Below are 12,915 nucleotides of genomic sequence, written 5' to 3' on the forward strand. Positions count from 1 at the left end.
GCTGGTGGGCCGAAGCGGGATGGCAGGGGGTTTATAAAGGGGAAAGTGTAGGCAGGGTCGAGGTACAAATCAAGCAGTGGGTAGAGGGCTCGGAGGAGAGGACAAGGTTGGGTGATGGTGGGTGCACCTATGAGGATGTGGGGAGAGGGTGGTGTGGTTACAGAGTCCGGTGGGGGAGTGAGGAAGAGGGAATATTCCAGAAGGGAGGGAGTGGACAAGAGGTGATTGATGTTGATACGGTAGAATCCTCCCAGGGCGCCTCTGCCCCATCTTCCCTTTCCCCTCCTCCCACAGGAATGTGCTGTCAACCCTGGGGACGTAGATCTGTGTTCGTTAGAGTGAGAGAAGCTTGAAGGAAGTTTGAAGAAAATTACTGGGAAATACATATGCGTTCTCATAGTGTAAAAAAACTTTATTTTTTGTGTATGTCTATCCGTCTATGTATTTATGTATCAATGTATGGATGTATGTATGTATGGACCTATCTGTCTATCTATCTATCTATCTATCTATCTATCTATCTATCTATCTAAACTATCTATCTATCTTTCTTTCTTTATCTATTTATATTATTTGATTATGTGTCTTTGATGGGTGAGGGTGATGGGGGTGTGGGCAGGCTGACATTTGGTGCTGCTGTGTAATTGTGGCCGGCTGTAGGGTTTTTTTGCCCGCCGTTGTTGCTGCCAGACGTGTCTCATGCGAATCGGCCCAGGCTGGGAGCGGATGTCCATCGTGGATCCGTGGAAGATCCATGGAGGCCTGTATGGACGTTGTGGCCGTGGTGCTGGACTGTTGGCAGCCAAAGTGCCCTCAGACAGCCCCAGCGCTGCCTGTGTGGAAGTGCTGGGGCTGCTTTCATCAGCACTCTGGGCTGGCCCAGTGTCAATCCTGCGGCGTTTTGCTGGTGGGCCGTATGACACCACTGAGGCACTGTCTTTCTTTGGATAGCCACGTTTGAAGGCACACCGAGGGCAAGAGGAAGAGCTGGTGGTCTTGGCCAGGCACTTGCCCTGGGAGAGCTGTGATGCTACCTGGCTGGAAGTGCTGGGTGTGCAGGTGTCAGCACTCTGGGCTGGCCCAGTGTCAATCCTGCGGCGTTTTGCTGGTGGGCCGTATGACACCACTGAGGCACTGTCTTTCTTCGGATAGCCACGTTTGAAGGCACACCGAGGGCAAGAGGAAGAGCCGGTGGTCTTGGCCAGGCACTTGCCCTGGTAGAGCTGTGGTGCTGCCTGGTTGGGAGTGCTGGGTGTGCAGGTGTCAGCACTGTGGGCTGGCCCATCCTGGATCCTGCAGGCTTCTGCAGGAGGGCTGTGCGTTGCCCCTGACTGTATTTCTTCCTCAGTGTGGCACTGCTTTAAGGCCTGCTGAGGGCTGATGGAGCAGCTGCTCTTGGTGAGCACCGTGTCCTGGGACAGAGTCAGCAGTTCTGTGCTTGAGGTTTTGGGGCCCACAAGGTCTGATTTGCCAGTGGAACCTGCAAAGAGGGGCAGCAGCAAGGTTGTAAGGACAGTCCCCAGGCTGCAGGCAGGAGAGGCCGCTGTGGTATCCCGCCCTTTCCAGGAGCCAAGCCGTGTGACAAAGGCCCTGGTGCTAGGCCCGTTGTAGTCCCTGTGTGGATTGCATAGTGCTGAAAGCTTTGTTGCCTACCAGTGTTGGTGGCAGCACAGGTGCTGCACTCCCAGGAGCAGGTGCTGTTCCCCAAAGAGGAGCAGAGTCGGTGGATGCCCTCAGCAGCACAGGAGCTGCAGAGGCGCAGTTGCCAGGGTCTGGAGGAGCAAGGAGGTGGTGAGGAGAAAGTGTCAGGGCAGGGAGTGCCTGGCAGAGCCCTTGTGCGTAATTCTACATCCCTGTGCTTGTGGGGAGCCAGATCCCCCTCAGATCGCTGCATTGCTGCTTTGGCAGCTTACCCGTGTGCCTGCGAGTGCTCCCTGCCTCCTGGACAAAGGCACGTTGTGGCATCGCAGCGGCCGTGCCTCTGATCTGAGGGTCCGACGTCTGGGTCACTCTGCCATGATGGGGGTCTGCCAGAGAAGGGAGGGAAAGAGCTGAGCCCACATCAGGCAGGTGGCCGCAGTCACTGCTCCTTTGCCTGTCCCATTTGCAGGGACTGGTTGGAGCTGAGGGCAAGAGGGACAGGCCAGAGGGTGGGTAGGCCTGGCAGGGCAGTCCCTAGGCGGGCACTGTGCTTGTGCCTGGTGCCTTGTGAGCTGGGAGGAGAAAAGCCAACCTCTTAGAGAGTCGGATCCCCATGGTGAGCATTTCCGTCATGAACGGCTCTTGTTTGAGGCAACGCGGGCATCGGAAGTCAATGCCAGCGTGCAGAGCCAGTCTCTGGATGCAGTGCCGGTGGAAGCGGGCGTCTTGGCACGCGGGACACGCCATGGTTATGTAGGAGATGTTGTCTTCCACCGTGTCCAGGCAGATGGTGCAGGTGTTGTCCTGGCTTGAACGTGGCCGCAGTGCCTGCTGTGGGCGGTGCTCCCAGCAGAAGGACCTGTGAGGAAGATGGAGGAGATGGGTGAGGGAAGGGTGAAGTGCAGAGCCCTTGGGCTGTGCTGGCAGTGTGGGTTCAGGAGGTGTGAGGGAGCCCCAGCCCCTGTGTGGGTTCTGTCCCTGTGTGTGGCATGTTGCTGGCAACCATGGGTTCCCGCCTTTTGCTTTCAATCAAATGTAAAGGGCTTGGAGAGAAATGCAGGGGTTCTGAGGGTGAGGGTGGGCAGCCCTTACCTGTAGGCCCCGAAGTACTGGGTGACACATTGTCCGTCTGGGGCACAGGGCAGGTGGAAGGTGCGGTCGCAGCCCGTCTGGCAGCAGGTGATGGTGGCCCCCATCTTGCAGCAGATGAAACAGGTCTGGAAAGAGCACAGCAGCCCCATGAATGTCAGGACTGGAGCTTTTTGGTCTGTTTGCATCTCCAGACAGTGAGTGGGATGTGGGCAGAGCCAGGTCAGAGTCCCCAGAGCCACGTGCGCACGAGGCCCCTGCAAGAGCCAGGCCTGGGGCTTCTTTGCTGGGGAGCAGGAGGAGGTGGCCAAGCCTCTCCTGGTGCAAAGCTGCCTGCTCCTCCGTCCAGGTCATGCCCACCTTCTTGGCTGCTGCCCTGATGATGCGCCTGGTGTCCCCAGCGAGAAAGTGTCCAGTGTCCTCGCGTGGGTAAAGCCCAGTGGCGAGGATCTGCAAGGCAGGGAAGGCCGAGAGCTTGTTAGGTCAGGGAGGCAGGGCCCTTGTGGGCTGAAAGCTGGAGGGAGTCTCAAGAGAATTCACCTGGCAGTAGGTGTGGACACAGAGCTTGAACTTCATTCTCTTGTCCCCACAGAGTTCGTTGTCCTGGGTGTGGTGGCACAGCATGCAGGCTGCAGAGACAGAGCAAGTGCCCCGGGCATGAGCAGGTCTGTGGGGCTGGGCAAGTGTCCATGCAGGATCAGCCCCAGGGCCCTGCAGAGTCTTTGCTCTGCTGGCTGAAGGGCAGAGCAGGTCAGGCGTGGCTGCCCCAGCAAGTGCCCAGAGCTCAGCCCAGTGTGGGAGCTCCTGCCTGGGCCTGGCCTGGTTCTTGGCTCCTCACTGACTTCCTTGCAACGCCCTGTGCCAATGCCAGGGAGCTGTGGGGAGGGAGGCTTCTGCTCTTACCTTTTTCCTTGGGGAGAGTTTCTGGCCGTGCCCTCTTGGATCCTGAGGAGGTTGATGGTGAGCGGCCGGAGCGTCTCTTGCGCTGGCCTGCTGGCATTTCTCCTCTTCACACGCTGCACTACTCCTAAGTCAGGGGAGAGATGTGTGTGAGCTGTGTCAGAGGCAGCAGAAGCCTCTGACTTACCCTGGTGCCTGAGCAGCCTCAGGCAAGCTCCTTCTCCACGACCTCTCCTCGACTCTGAGGGTGGTGTTGATGTGCAGGCGTTATTTGTGGCTTAGGCCAGGGTGATGATGTCACTGGGCCACTGTGACATGGGCAGCACTGATGTGTGGTGATGGGCGATGGTGGTGCCGTGCCCATCCCAAGTGGTGATGTTGCAGTAGTGGCTTCTTTGGAAGGGATGGGATTAACTTCTGCTGGGAGTAAATTTTGTATTTGTGACCAAATGAATGTGGGTGAGCCAGGGCTGTGGGAGGCATGGTTGAGCAGGGGTGGTGCGGCCTGTCGTGCTGCTGAGCCCCAGCTCTCCAGGGAGCAGGCTGGTGGCAACATCTGCTGGCAGGGGACACAGGTGGGACAGCAGATCCCCGGATGGCAGGGAGAGGCCAGAGCTGACACCAAGTCTGCTGGGTGCGGGATGGTTCCCCCGGCAAGGGAACTCCTGTGTGGGTGCGGGCAGGTCACTCCTTGGTGGGTGCTGGAGGAGCGGCTCCTCGCCGTCCACCGTGAGCACAGTCGCGGATGGATATGGATGGCGGGACCAGGGCGAAGGAGGACCCGAGGCACTGGGGCAAATGCAACTGGGTTTATTTGGGGGAAGCCCGAGGGTCCAAGGAGGGAGGGAATCAGGACTACAAGTGCAGTTGAAGCGAGCTGGTGTCAGGGGTGAGCTGGTGGGCCGAAGCGGGATGGCAGGGGGTTTATAAAGGGGAAAGTGTAGGCAGGGTCGAGGTACAAATCAAGCAGTGGGTAGAGGGCTCGGAGGAGAGGACAAGGTTGGGTGATGGTGGGTGCACCTATGAGGATGTGGGGAGAGGGTGGTGTGCTTACAGAGTCCGGTGGGGGAGTGAGGAAGAGGGAATATTCCAGAAGGGAGGGAGTGGACAAGAGGTGATTGATGTTGATACGGTAGAATCCTCCCAGGGCGCCTCTGCCCCATCTTCCCTTTCCCCTCCTCCCACAGGAATGTGCTGTCAACCCTGGGGACGTAGATCCGTGTTGGTTAGAGTGAGAGAAGCTTGAAGGAAGTTTGAAGAAAATTACTGGGAAATACATATGCGTTCTCATAGTGTAAAAAAACTTTATTTTTTGTGTATGTCTATCCGTCTATGTATTTATGTATCAATGTATGGATGTATGTATGTATGGACCTATCTGTCTATCTATCTATCTATCTATCTATCTATCTATCTATCTATCTAAACTATCTATCTATCTTTCTTTCTTTATCTATTTATATTATTTGATTATGTGTCTTTGATGGGTGAGGGTGATGGGGGTGTGGGCAGGCTGACATTTGGTGCTGCTGTGTAATTGTGGCCGGCTGTAGGGTTTTTTTGCCCGCCGTTGTTGCTGCCAGACGTGTCTCATGCGAATGGGCCCAGGCTGGGAGCGGTTGTCCATCGTGGATCCGTGGAAGATCCATGGAGGCCTGTATGGACGTTGTGGCCGTGGTGCTGGACTGTTGGCAGCCAAAGTGCCCTCAGACAGCCCCAGCGCTGCCTGTGTGGAAGTGCTGGGGCTGCTTTCATCAGCACTCTGGGCTGGCCCAGTGTCAATCCTGCGGCGTTTTGCTGGTGGGCCGTATGACACCACTGAGGCACTGTCTTTCTTTGGATAGCCACGTTTGAAGGCACACCGAGGGCAAGAGGAAGAGCTGGTGGTCTTGGCCAGGCACTTGCCCTGGGAGAGCTGTGATGCTACCTGGCTGGAAGTGCTGGGTGTGCAGGTGTCAGCACTCTGGGCTGGCCCAGTGTCAATCCTGCGGCGTTTTGCGGGTGGGCCGTATGACACCACTGAGGCACTGTCTTTCTTCGGATAGCCACGTTTGAAGGCACACCGAGGGCAAGAGGAAGAGCCGGTGGTCTTGGCCAGGCACTTGCCCTGGTAGAGCTGTGGTGCTGCCTGGTTGGGAGTGCTGGGTGTGCAGGTGTCAGCACTGTGGGCTGGCCCATCCTGGATCCTGCAGGCTTCTGCAGGAGGGCTGTGCGTTGCCCCTGACTGTATTTCTTCCTCAGTGTGGCACTGCTTTAAGGCCTGCTGAGGGCTGATGGAGCAGCTGCTCTTGAGGAGCACCGTGTCCTGGGACAGAGTCAGCAGTTCTGTGCTTGAGGTTTTGGGGCCCACAAGGTCTGATTTGCCAGTGGAACCTGCAAAGAGGGGCAGCAGCAAGGTTGTAAGGACAGTCCCCAGGCTGCAGGCAGGAGAGGCCGCTGTGGTATCCCGCCCTTTCCAGGAGCCAAGCCGTGTGACAAAGGCCCTGGTGCCAGGCCCGTTGTAGTCCCTGTGTGGATTGCATAGTGCTGAAAGCTTTGTTGCCTACCAGTGTTGGTGGCAGCACAGGTGCTGCACTCCCAGGAGCAGGTGCTGTTCCCCAAAGAGGAGCAGAGTCGGTGGATGCCCTCAGCAGCACAGGAGCTGCAGAGGCGCAGTTGCCAGGGTCTGGAGGAGGAAGGAGGTGGTGAGGACAAAGTGTCAGGGCAGGGAGTGCCTGGCAGAGCCCTTGTGCGTAATTCTACATCCCTGTGCTTGTGGGGAGCCAGATCCCCCTCAGATCGCTGCATTGCTGCTTTGGCAGCTTACCCGTGTGCCTGCGAGTGCTCCCTGCCTCCTGGACAAAGGCACCTTGTGGCATCGCAGCGGCCGTGCCTCTGATCTGAGGGTCCGACCTCTGGGTCACTCTGCCATGATGGGGGTCTGCCAGAGAAGGGAGGGAAAGAGCTGAGCCCACATGAGGCAGGTGGCCGCAGTCACTGCTCCTTTGCCTGTCCCATTTGCAGGGACTGGTTGGAGCTGAGGGCAAGAGGGACAGGCCAGAGGGTGGGCAGGCCCGGCAGGGCAGTCCCTAGGCGGGCACTGTGCTTGTGCCTGGTGCCTTGTGAGCTGGGAGGAGAAAAGCCAACCTCTTAGAGAGTCGGATCCCCATGGTGAGCATTTCCGTCATGAACGGCTCTTGTTTGAGGCAACGCGGGCATCGGAAGTCAATGCCAGCGTGCAGAGCCAGTCTCTGGATGCAGTGCCGGTGGAAGCGGGCGTCTTGGCACGCGGGACACGCCATGGTTATGTAGGAGATGTTGTCTTCCACCGTGTCCAGGCAGATGGTGCAGGTGTTGTCCTGGCTTGAACGTGGCCGCAGTGCCTGCTGTGGGCGGTGCTCCCAGCAGAAGGACCTGTGAGGAAGATGGAGGAGATGGGTGAGGGAAGGGTGAAGTGCAGAGCCCTTGGGCTGTGCTGGCAGTGTGGGTTCAGGAGGTGTGAGGGAGCCCCAGCCCCTGTGTGGGTTCTGTCCCTGTGTGTGGCATGTTGCTGGCAACCATGGGTTCCCGCCTTTTGCTTTCAATCAAATGTAAAGGGCTTGGAGAGAAATGCAGGGGTTCTGAGGGTGAGGGTGGGCAGCCCTTACCTGTAGGCCCCGAAGTACTGGGTGACACATTGTCCGTCTGGGGCACAGGGCAGGTGGAAGGTGCGGTCGCAGCCCGTCTGGCAGCAGGTGATGGTGGCCCCCATCTTGCAGCAGATGAAACAGGTCTGGAAAGAGCACAGCAGCCCCATGAATGTCAGGACTGGAGCTTTTTGGTCTGTTTGCATCTCCAGACAGTGAGTGGGATGTGGGCAGAGCCAGGTCAGAGTCCCCAGAGCCACGTGCGCACGAGGCCCCTGCAAGAGCCAGGCCTGGGGCTTCTTTGCTGGGGAGCAGGAGGAGGTGGCCAAGCCTCTCCTGGTGCAAAGCTGCCTGCTCCTCCTGCCAGGTCATGCCCACCTTCTTGGCTGCTGCCCTGATGATGCGCCTGGTGTCCCCAACGAGAAAGTGTCCAGTGTCCTCGCGTGGGTAAAGCCCAGTGGCGAGGATCTGCAAGGCAGGGAAGGCCGAGAGCTTGTTAGGTCAGGGAGGCAGGGCCCTTGTGGGCTGAAAGCTGGAGGGAGTCTCAAGAGAATTCACCTGGCAGTAGGTGTGGACACAGAGCTTGAACTTCATTCTCTTGTCCCCACAGAGTTCGTTGTCCTGGGTGTGGTGGCACAGCATGCAGGCTGCAGAGACAGAGCAAGTGCCCCGGGCATGAGCAGGTCTGTGGGGCTGGGCAAGTGTCCATGCAGGATCAGCCCCAGGGCCCTGCAGAGTCTTTGCTCTGCTGGCTGAAGGGCAGAGCAGGTCAGGCGTGGCTGCCCCAGCAAGTGCCCAGAGCTCAGCCCAGTGTGGGAGCTCCTGCCTGGGCCTGGCCTGGTTCTTGGCTCCTCACTGACTTCCTTGCAACGCCCTGTGCCAGTGCCAGGGAGCTGTGGGGAGGGAGGCTTCTGCTCTTACCTTTTTCCTTGGGGAGAGTTTCTGGCCGTGCCCTCTTGGATCCTGAGGAGGTTGATGGTGAGCGGCCGGAGCGTCTCTTGCGCTGGCCTGCTGGCATTTCTCCTCTTCACACGCTGCACTACTCCTAAGTCAGGGGAGAGATGTGTGTGAGCTGTGTCAGAGGCAGCAGAAGCCTCTGACTTACCCTGGTGCCTGAGCAGCCTCAGGCAAGCTCCTTCTCCACGACCTCTCCTCGACTCTGAGGGTGGTGTTGATGTGCAGGCGTTATTTGTGGCTTAGGCCAGGGTGATGATGTCACTGGGCCACTGTGACATGGGCAGCACTGATGTGTGGTGATGGGCGATGGTGGTGCCGTGCCCATCCCAAGTGGTGATGTTGCAGTAGTGGCTTCTTTGGAAGGGATGGGATTAACTTCTGCTGGGAGTAAATTTTGTATTTGTGACCAAATGAATGTGGGTGAGCCAGGGCTGTGGGAGGCATGGTTGAGCAGGGGTGGTGCGGCCTGTCGTGCTGCTGAGCCCCAGCTCTCCAGGGAGCAGGCTGGTGGCAACATCTGCTGGCAGGGGACACAGGTGGGACAGCAGATCCCCGGATGGCAGGGAGAGGCCAGAGCTGACACCAAGTCTGCTGGGTGCGGGATGGTTCCCCCGGCAAGGGAACTCCTGTGTGGGTGCGGGCAGGTCACTCCTTGGTGGGTGCTGGAGGAGCGGCTCCTCGCCGTCCACCGTGAGCACAGTCGCGGATGGATATGGATGGCGGGACCAGGGCGAAGGAGGACCCGAGGCACTGGGGCAAATGCAACTGGGTTTATTTGGGGGAAGCCCGAGGGTCCAAGGAGGGAGGGAATCAGGACTACAAGTGCAGTTGAAGCGAGCTGGTGTCAGGGGTGAGCTGGTGGGCCGAAGCGGGATGGCAGGGGGTTTATAAAGGGGAAAGTGTAGGCAGGGTCGAGGTACAAATCAAGCAGTGGGTAGAGGGCTCGGAGGAGAGGACAAGGTTGGGTGATGGTGGGTGCACCTATGAGGATGTGGGGAGAGGGTGGTGTGCTTACAGAGTCCGGTGGGGGAGTGAGGAAGAGGGAATATTCCAGAAGGGAGGGAGTGGACAAGAGGTGATTGATGTTGATACGGTAGAATCCTCCCAGGGCGCCTCTGCCCCATCTTCCCTTTCCCCTCCTCCCACAGGAATGTGCTGTCAACCCTGGGGACGTAGATCTGTGTTCGTTAGAGTGAGAGAAGCTTGAAGGAAGTTTGAAGAAAATTACTGGGAAATACATATGCGTTCTCATAGTGTAAAAAAACTTTATTTTTTGTGTATGTCTATCCGTCTATGTATTTATGTATCAATGTATGGATGTATGTATGTATGGACCTATCTGTCTATCTATCTATCTATCTATCTATCTATCTATCTATCTAAACTATCTATCTATCTTTCTTTCTTTATCTATTTATATTATTTGATTATGTGTCTTTGATGGGTGAGGGTGATGGGGGTGTGGGCAGGCTGACATTTGGTGCTGCTGTGTAATTGTGGCCGGCTGTAGGGTTTTTTTGCCCGCCGTTGTTGCTGCCAGACGTGTCTCATGCGAATGGGCCCAGGCTGGGAGCGGATGTCCATCGTGGATCCGTGGAAGATCCATGGAGGCCTGTATGGACGTTGTGGCCGTGGTGCTGGACTGTTGGCAGCCAAAGTGCCCTCAGACAGCCCCAGCGCTGCCTGTGTGGAAGTGCTGGGGCTGCTTTCATCAGCACTCTGGGCTGGCCCAGTGTCAATCCTGCGCCGTTTTGCTGGTGGGCCGTATGACACCACTGAGGCACTGTCTTTCTTTGGATAGCCACGTTTGAAGGCACACCGAGGGCAAGAGGAAGAGCTGGCGGTGTTGGCGGAACACTTGCCCTGGGAGAGCTGTGATGCTACCTGGCTGGAAGTGCTGGGCTTGCAGGTGTCAGCACTGTGGGCTGGCCCAGTGTCAATCCTGCGGCGTTTTGCGGGTGGGCCGTATGATACCGCTGAGGCACTGTCTTTCTTCGGATAGCCACGTTTGAAGGCACACCGAGGGCAAGAGGAAGAGCTGGTGGTCTTGGCCAGGCACTTGCCCTGGGAGAGCTGTGGTGCTGCCTGGTTGGGAGTGCTGGGTTTGCAGGTGTCAGCACTGTGGGCTGGCCCATCCTGGATCCTGCAGGGTTCTGCAGGAGGGCTGTGCATTGCCCCTGACTTTATTTCTTCCTCAGTGTGGCACTGCTTTAAGGCCTGCTGAGGGCTGATGGAGCAGCTGCTCTTGAGGAGCACCGTGTCCTGGGACAGAGTCAGCAGTTCTGTGCTTGAGGTTTTGGGGCCCACAAGGTCTGATTTGCCAGTGGAACCTGCAAAGAGGGGCAGGCAGAAGGAAGGTTGTCAGGACAGTCCCCAGGCGGCAGGCAGGAGAGGCCGCTGTGGTATCCCGCCCTTTCCAGGAGCCAAGCTGTGTGCCGAGGGCCCTGGTGCCAGGCCCATTGTGGTCCCTGTGTGGATTGCATAGTGCTGAAAGCTTTGTTGCCTACCAGTGTCGGTGGCAGCACAGGTGCTGCACTCCCAGGAGCAGGTGCTGTTCCCCAAAGAGGAGCAGAGTCGGTGGATGCCCTCAGCAGCGCAGGAGCTGCAGAGCCGCAGTTGCCAGGGTCTGGAGGAGCAAGGAGGTGGTGAGGAGAAAGTGTCAGGGCAGGGAGTGCCTGGCAGAGCCCTTGTGCGTAATTCTACATCCCTGTGCTTGTGGGGATACAGATCCTCCTCAGATCGCTGCATTGCTGCTTTGGCAGCTTACCCGTGTGCCTGCGAGTGCTCCCTGCCTCCTGGACAAAGGCACGTTGTGGCATCGCAGCGGCCGTGCCTCTGATCTGAGGGTCCGACGTCTGGGTCACTCTGCCATGATGGGGGTCTGCCAGAGAAGGAAGGGAAAGAGCTGAGCCCACATGAGGCAGGTGGCCGCAGTCACTGCTCCTTTGCCTGTCCCATTTGCAGGGACTGGTTGGAGCTGAGGGCAAGAGGGACAGGCCAGAGGGTGGGCAGGCCTGGCAGGGCAGTCCCTAGGCGGGCACTGTGCTTGTGCCTGGTGCCTTGTGAGCTGGGAGGAGAAAAGCCAACCTCTTAGAGAGTCGGATCCCCATGGTGAGCATTTCCGTCATGAACGGCTCTTGTTTGAGGCAACGCGGGCATCGGAAGTCAATGCCAGCGTGCAGAGCCAGTCTCTGGATGCAGTGCCGGTGGAAGCGGGCGTCTTGGCACGCGGGACACGCCATGGTTATGTAGGAGATGTTGTCTTCCACCGTGTCCAGGCAGATGGTGCAGGTGTTGTCCTGGCTTGGACGTGGCCGCAGTGCCTGCTGTGGGCGGTGCTCCCAGCAGAAGGACCTGTGAGGAGGATGGAGGAGATGGGTGAGGGAAGGGTGAAGGGCAGAGCCCTTGGGCTGTGCTGGCAGTGTGGGTTCAGGAGGTGTGAGGGAGCCCCAGCCCCTGTATGGGTTCTGTCCCTGTGTGGGGCACGTTGCTGGCAACCATGGGTTCTCGCCTTATGCATTCACTGGAATGTAAAGGGCTTGGAGAGAAATGCAGGGGTTCCGAGGGCGAGGGTGGGCAGCCCTTACCTGTAGGCCCCGAAGTACTGGGTGACACATTGTCCGTCTGGGGCACAGGGCAGGTGGAAGGTGCGGTCGCAGCCCGTCTGGCAGCAGGTGATGGTGGCCCCCATCTTGCAGCAGATGAAACAGCTCTGGAAAGAGCACAGCAGCCCCATGAATGTCAGGACTGGAGCTTTTTGGTCTGTTTGCATCTCCAGACAGTGAGTGGGATGTGGGCAGAGCCAGGTCAGAGTCCCCAGAGCCACGTGCGCACGAGGCCCCTGCAAGTGCCAGGCCTGGGGCTTCTTTGCTGGGGAGCAGGAGGAGGTGGCCAAGCCTCTCCTGGTGCAAAGCTGCCTGCTCCTCCTGCCAGGTCATGCCCACCTTCTTGGCTGCTGCCCTGATGATGCGCCTGGTGTCCCCAACGAGAAAGTGTCCAGTGTCCTCGCGTGGGTAAAGCCCAGTGGCGAGGATCTGCAAGGCAGGGAAGGCCGGGAGCTTGTTAGGTCAGGGAGGCAGGGCCCTTGTGGGCTGAAAGCTGGAGGGAGTCTCAAGAGAATTCACCTGGCAGTAGGTGTGGACACAGAGCTTGAACTTCATTCTCTTGTCCCCACAGAGTTCGTTGTCCTGGGTGTGGTGGCACAGCATGCAGGCTGCAGAGACAGAGCAAGTGCCCCGGGCATGAGCAGGTCTGTGGGGCTGGGCAAGTGTCCATGCAGGATCAGCCCCAGGGCCCTGCAGAGTCTTTGCTCTGCTGGCTGAAAGGCAGAGCAGGTCAGGCGTGGCTGCCCCATCACGTGCCCAGGTCCCCACCCAGTGTGGGAGCTCCTGCCTGGGCCGGGCCTGGCCTGGTTCTTGGCTCCTCACTGACTACCCCAGAAGGCCCTGAGCCAGTGCCAGGGAGCTGTGGGGTGCTTCTGCTCTTACCTTTTTCCTTGGGGACAGTTTCTGGCCGTGCCCTCTTGGATCTAGGAGAGTTTGTTGGCAAGCGGCCGGAGCGTCTCTTGCGCTGCCCTGCTGGCATTTCTCCTCCTGACTGTTGTCTTCCAAGCCTGAGTGAAGAGAGAGATGCGTTTTAGCTGTGTCAGAGGCAGCAGAAGCCTCTGGCTTACCCCGGTGCCTGAGCAGCCTCAGGCAAGCTCGTTCTTCGCAATCTCTCTTCG

General features: G+C 58.3%; 3 pseudogenes; all 3 read right to left on the reverse strand.

Moving 5' to 3' along the window:
* Positions 1-1,344: 1,344 nt before the first annotated feature.
* On the reverse strand, positions 1,345-2,918 carry LOC128937507 (PHD finger protein 7-like; annotated as a pseudogene).
* Positions 2,919-5,867: 2,949 nt separating this feature from the next.
* Positions 5,868-7,441, reverse strand: LOC128937508 (PHD finger protein 7-like; annotated as a pseudogene).
* Positions 7,442-8,837: 1,396 nt separating this feature from the next.
* Positions 8,838-11,964, reverse strand: LOC128937509 (PHD finger protein 7-like; annotated as a pseudogene).
* Between the last annotated feature and the right edge of the window lie 951 nt (positions 11,965-12,915).

Source organism: Melozone crissalis, unplaced genomic scaffold (assembly GCF_028551555.1).
Source record: "Melozone crissalis strain CALT ecotype California unplaced genomic scaffold, PUWL_Pcris_2 ptg000019l_1, whole genome shotgun sequence".
NCBI lineage: Eukaryota > Metazoa > Chordata > Aves > Passeriformes > Passerellidae > Melozone > Melozone crissalis.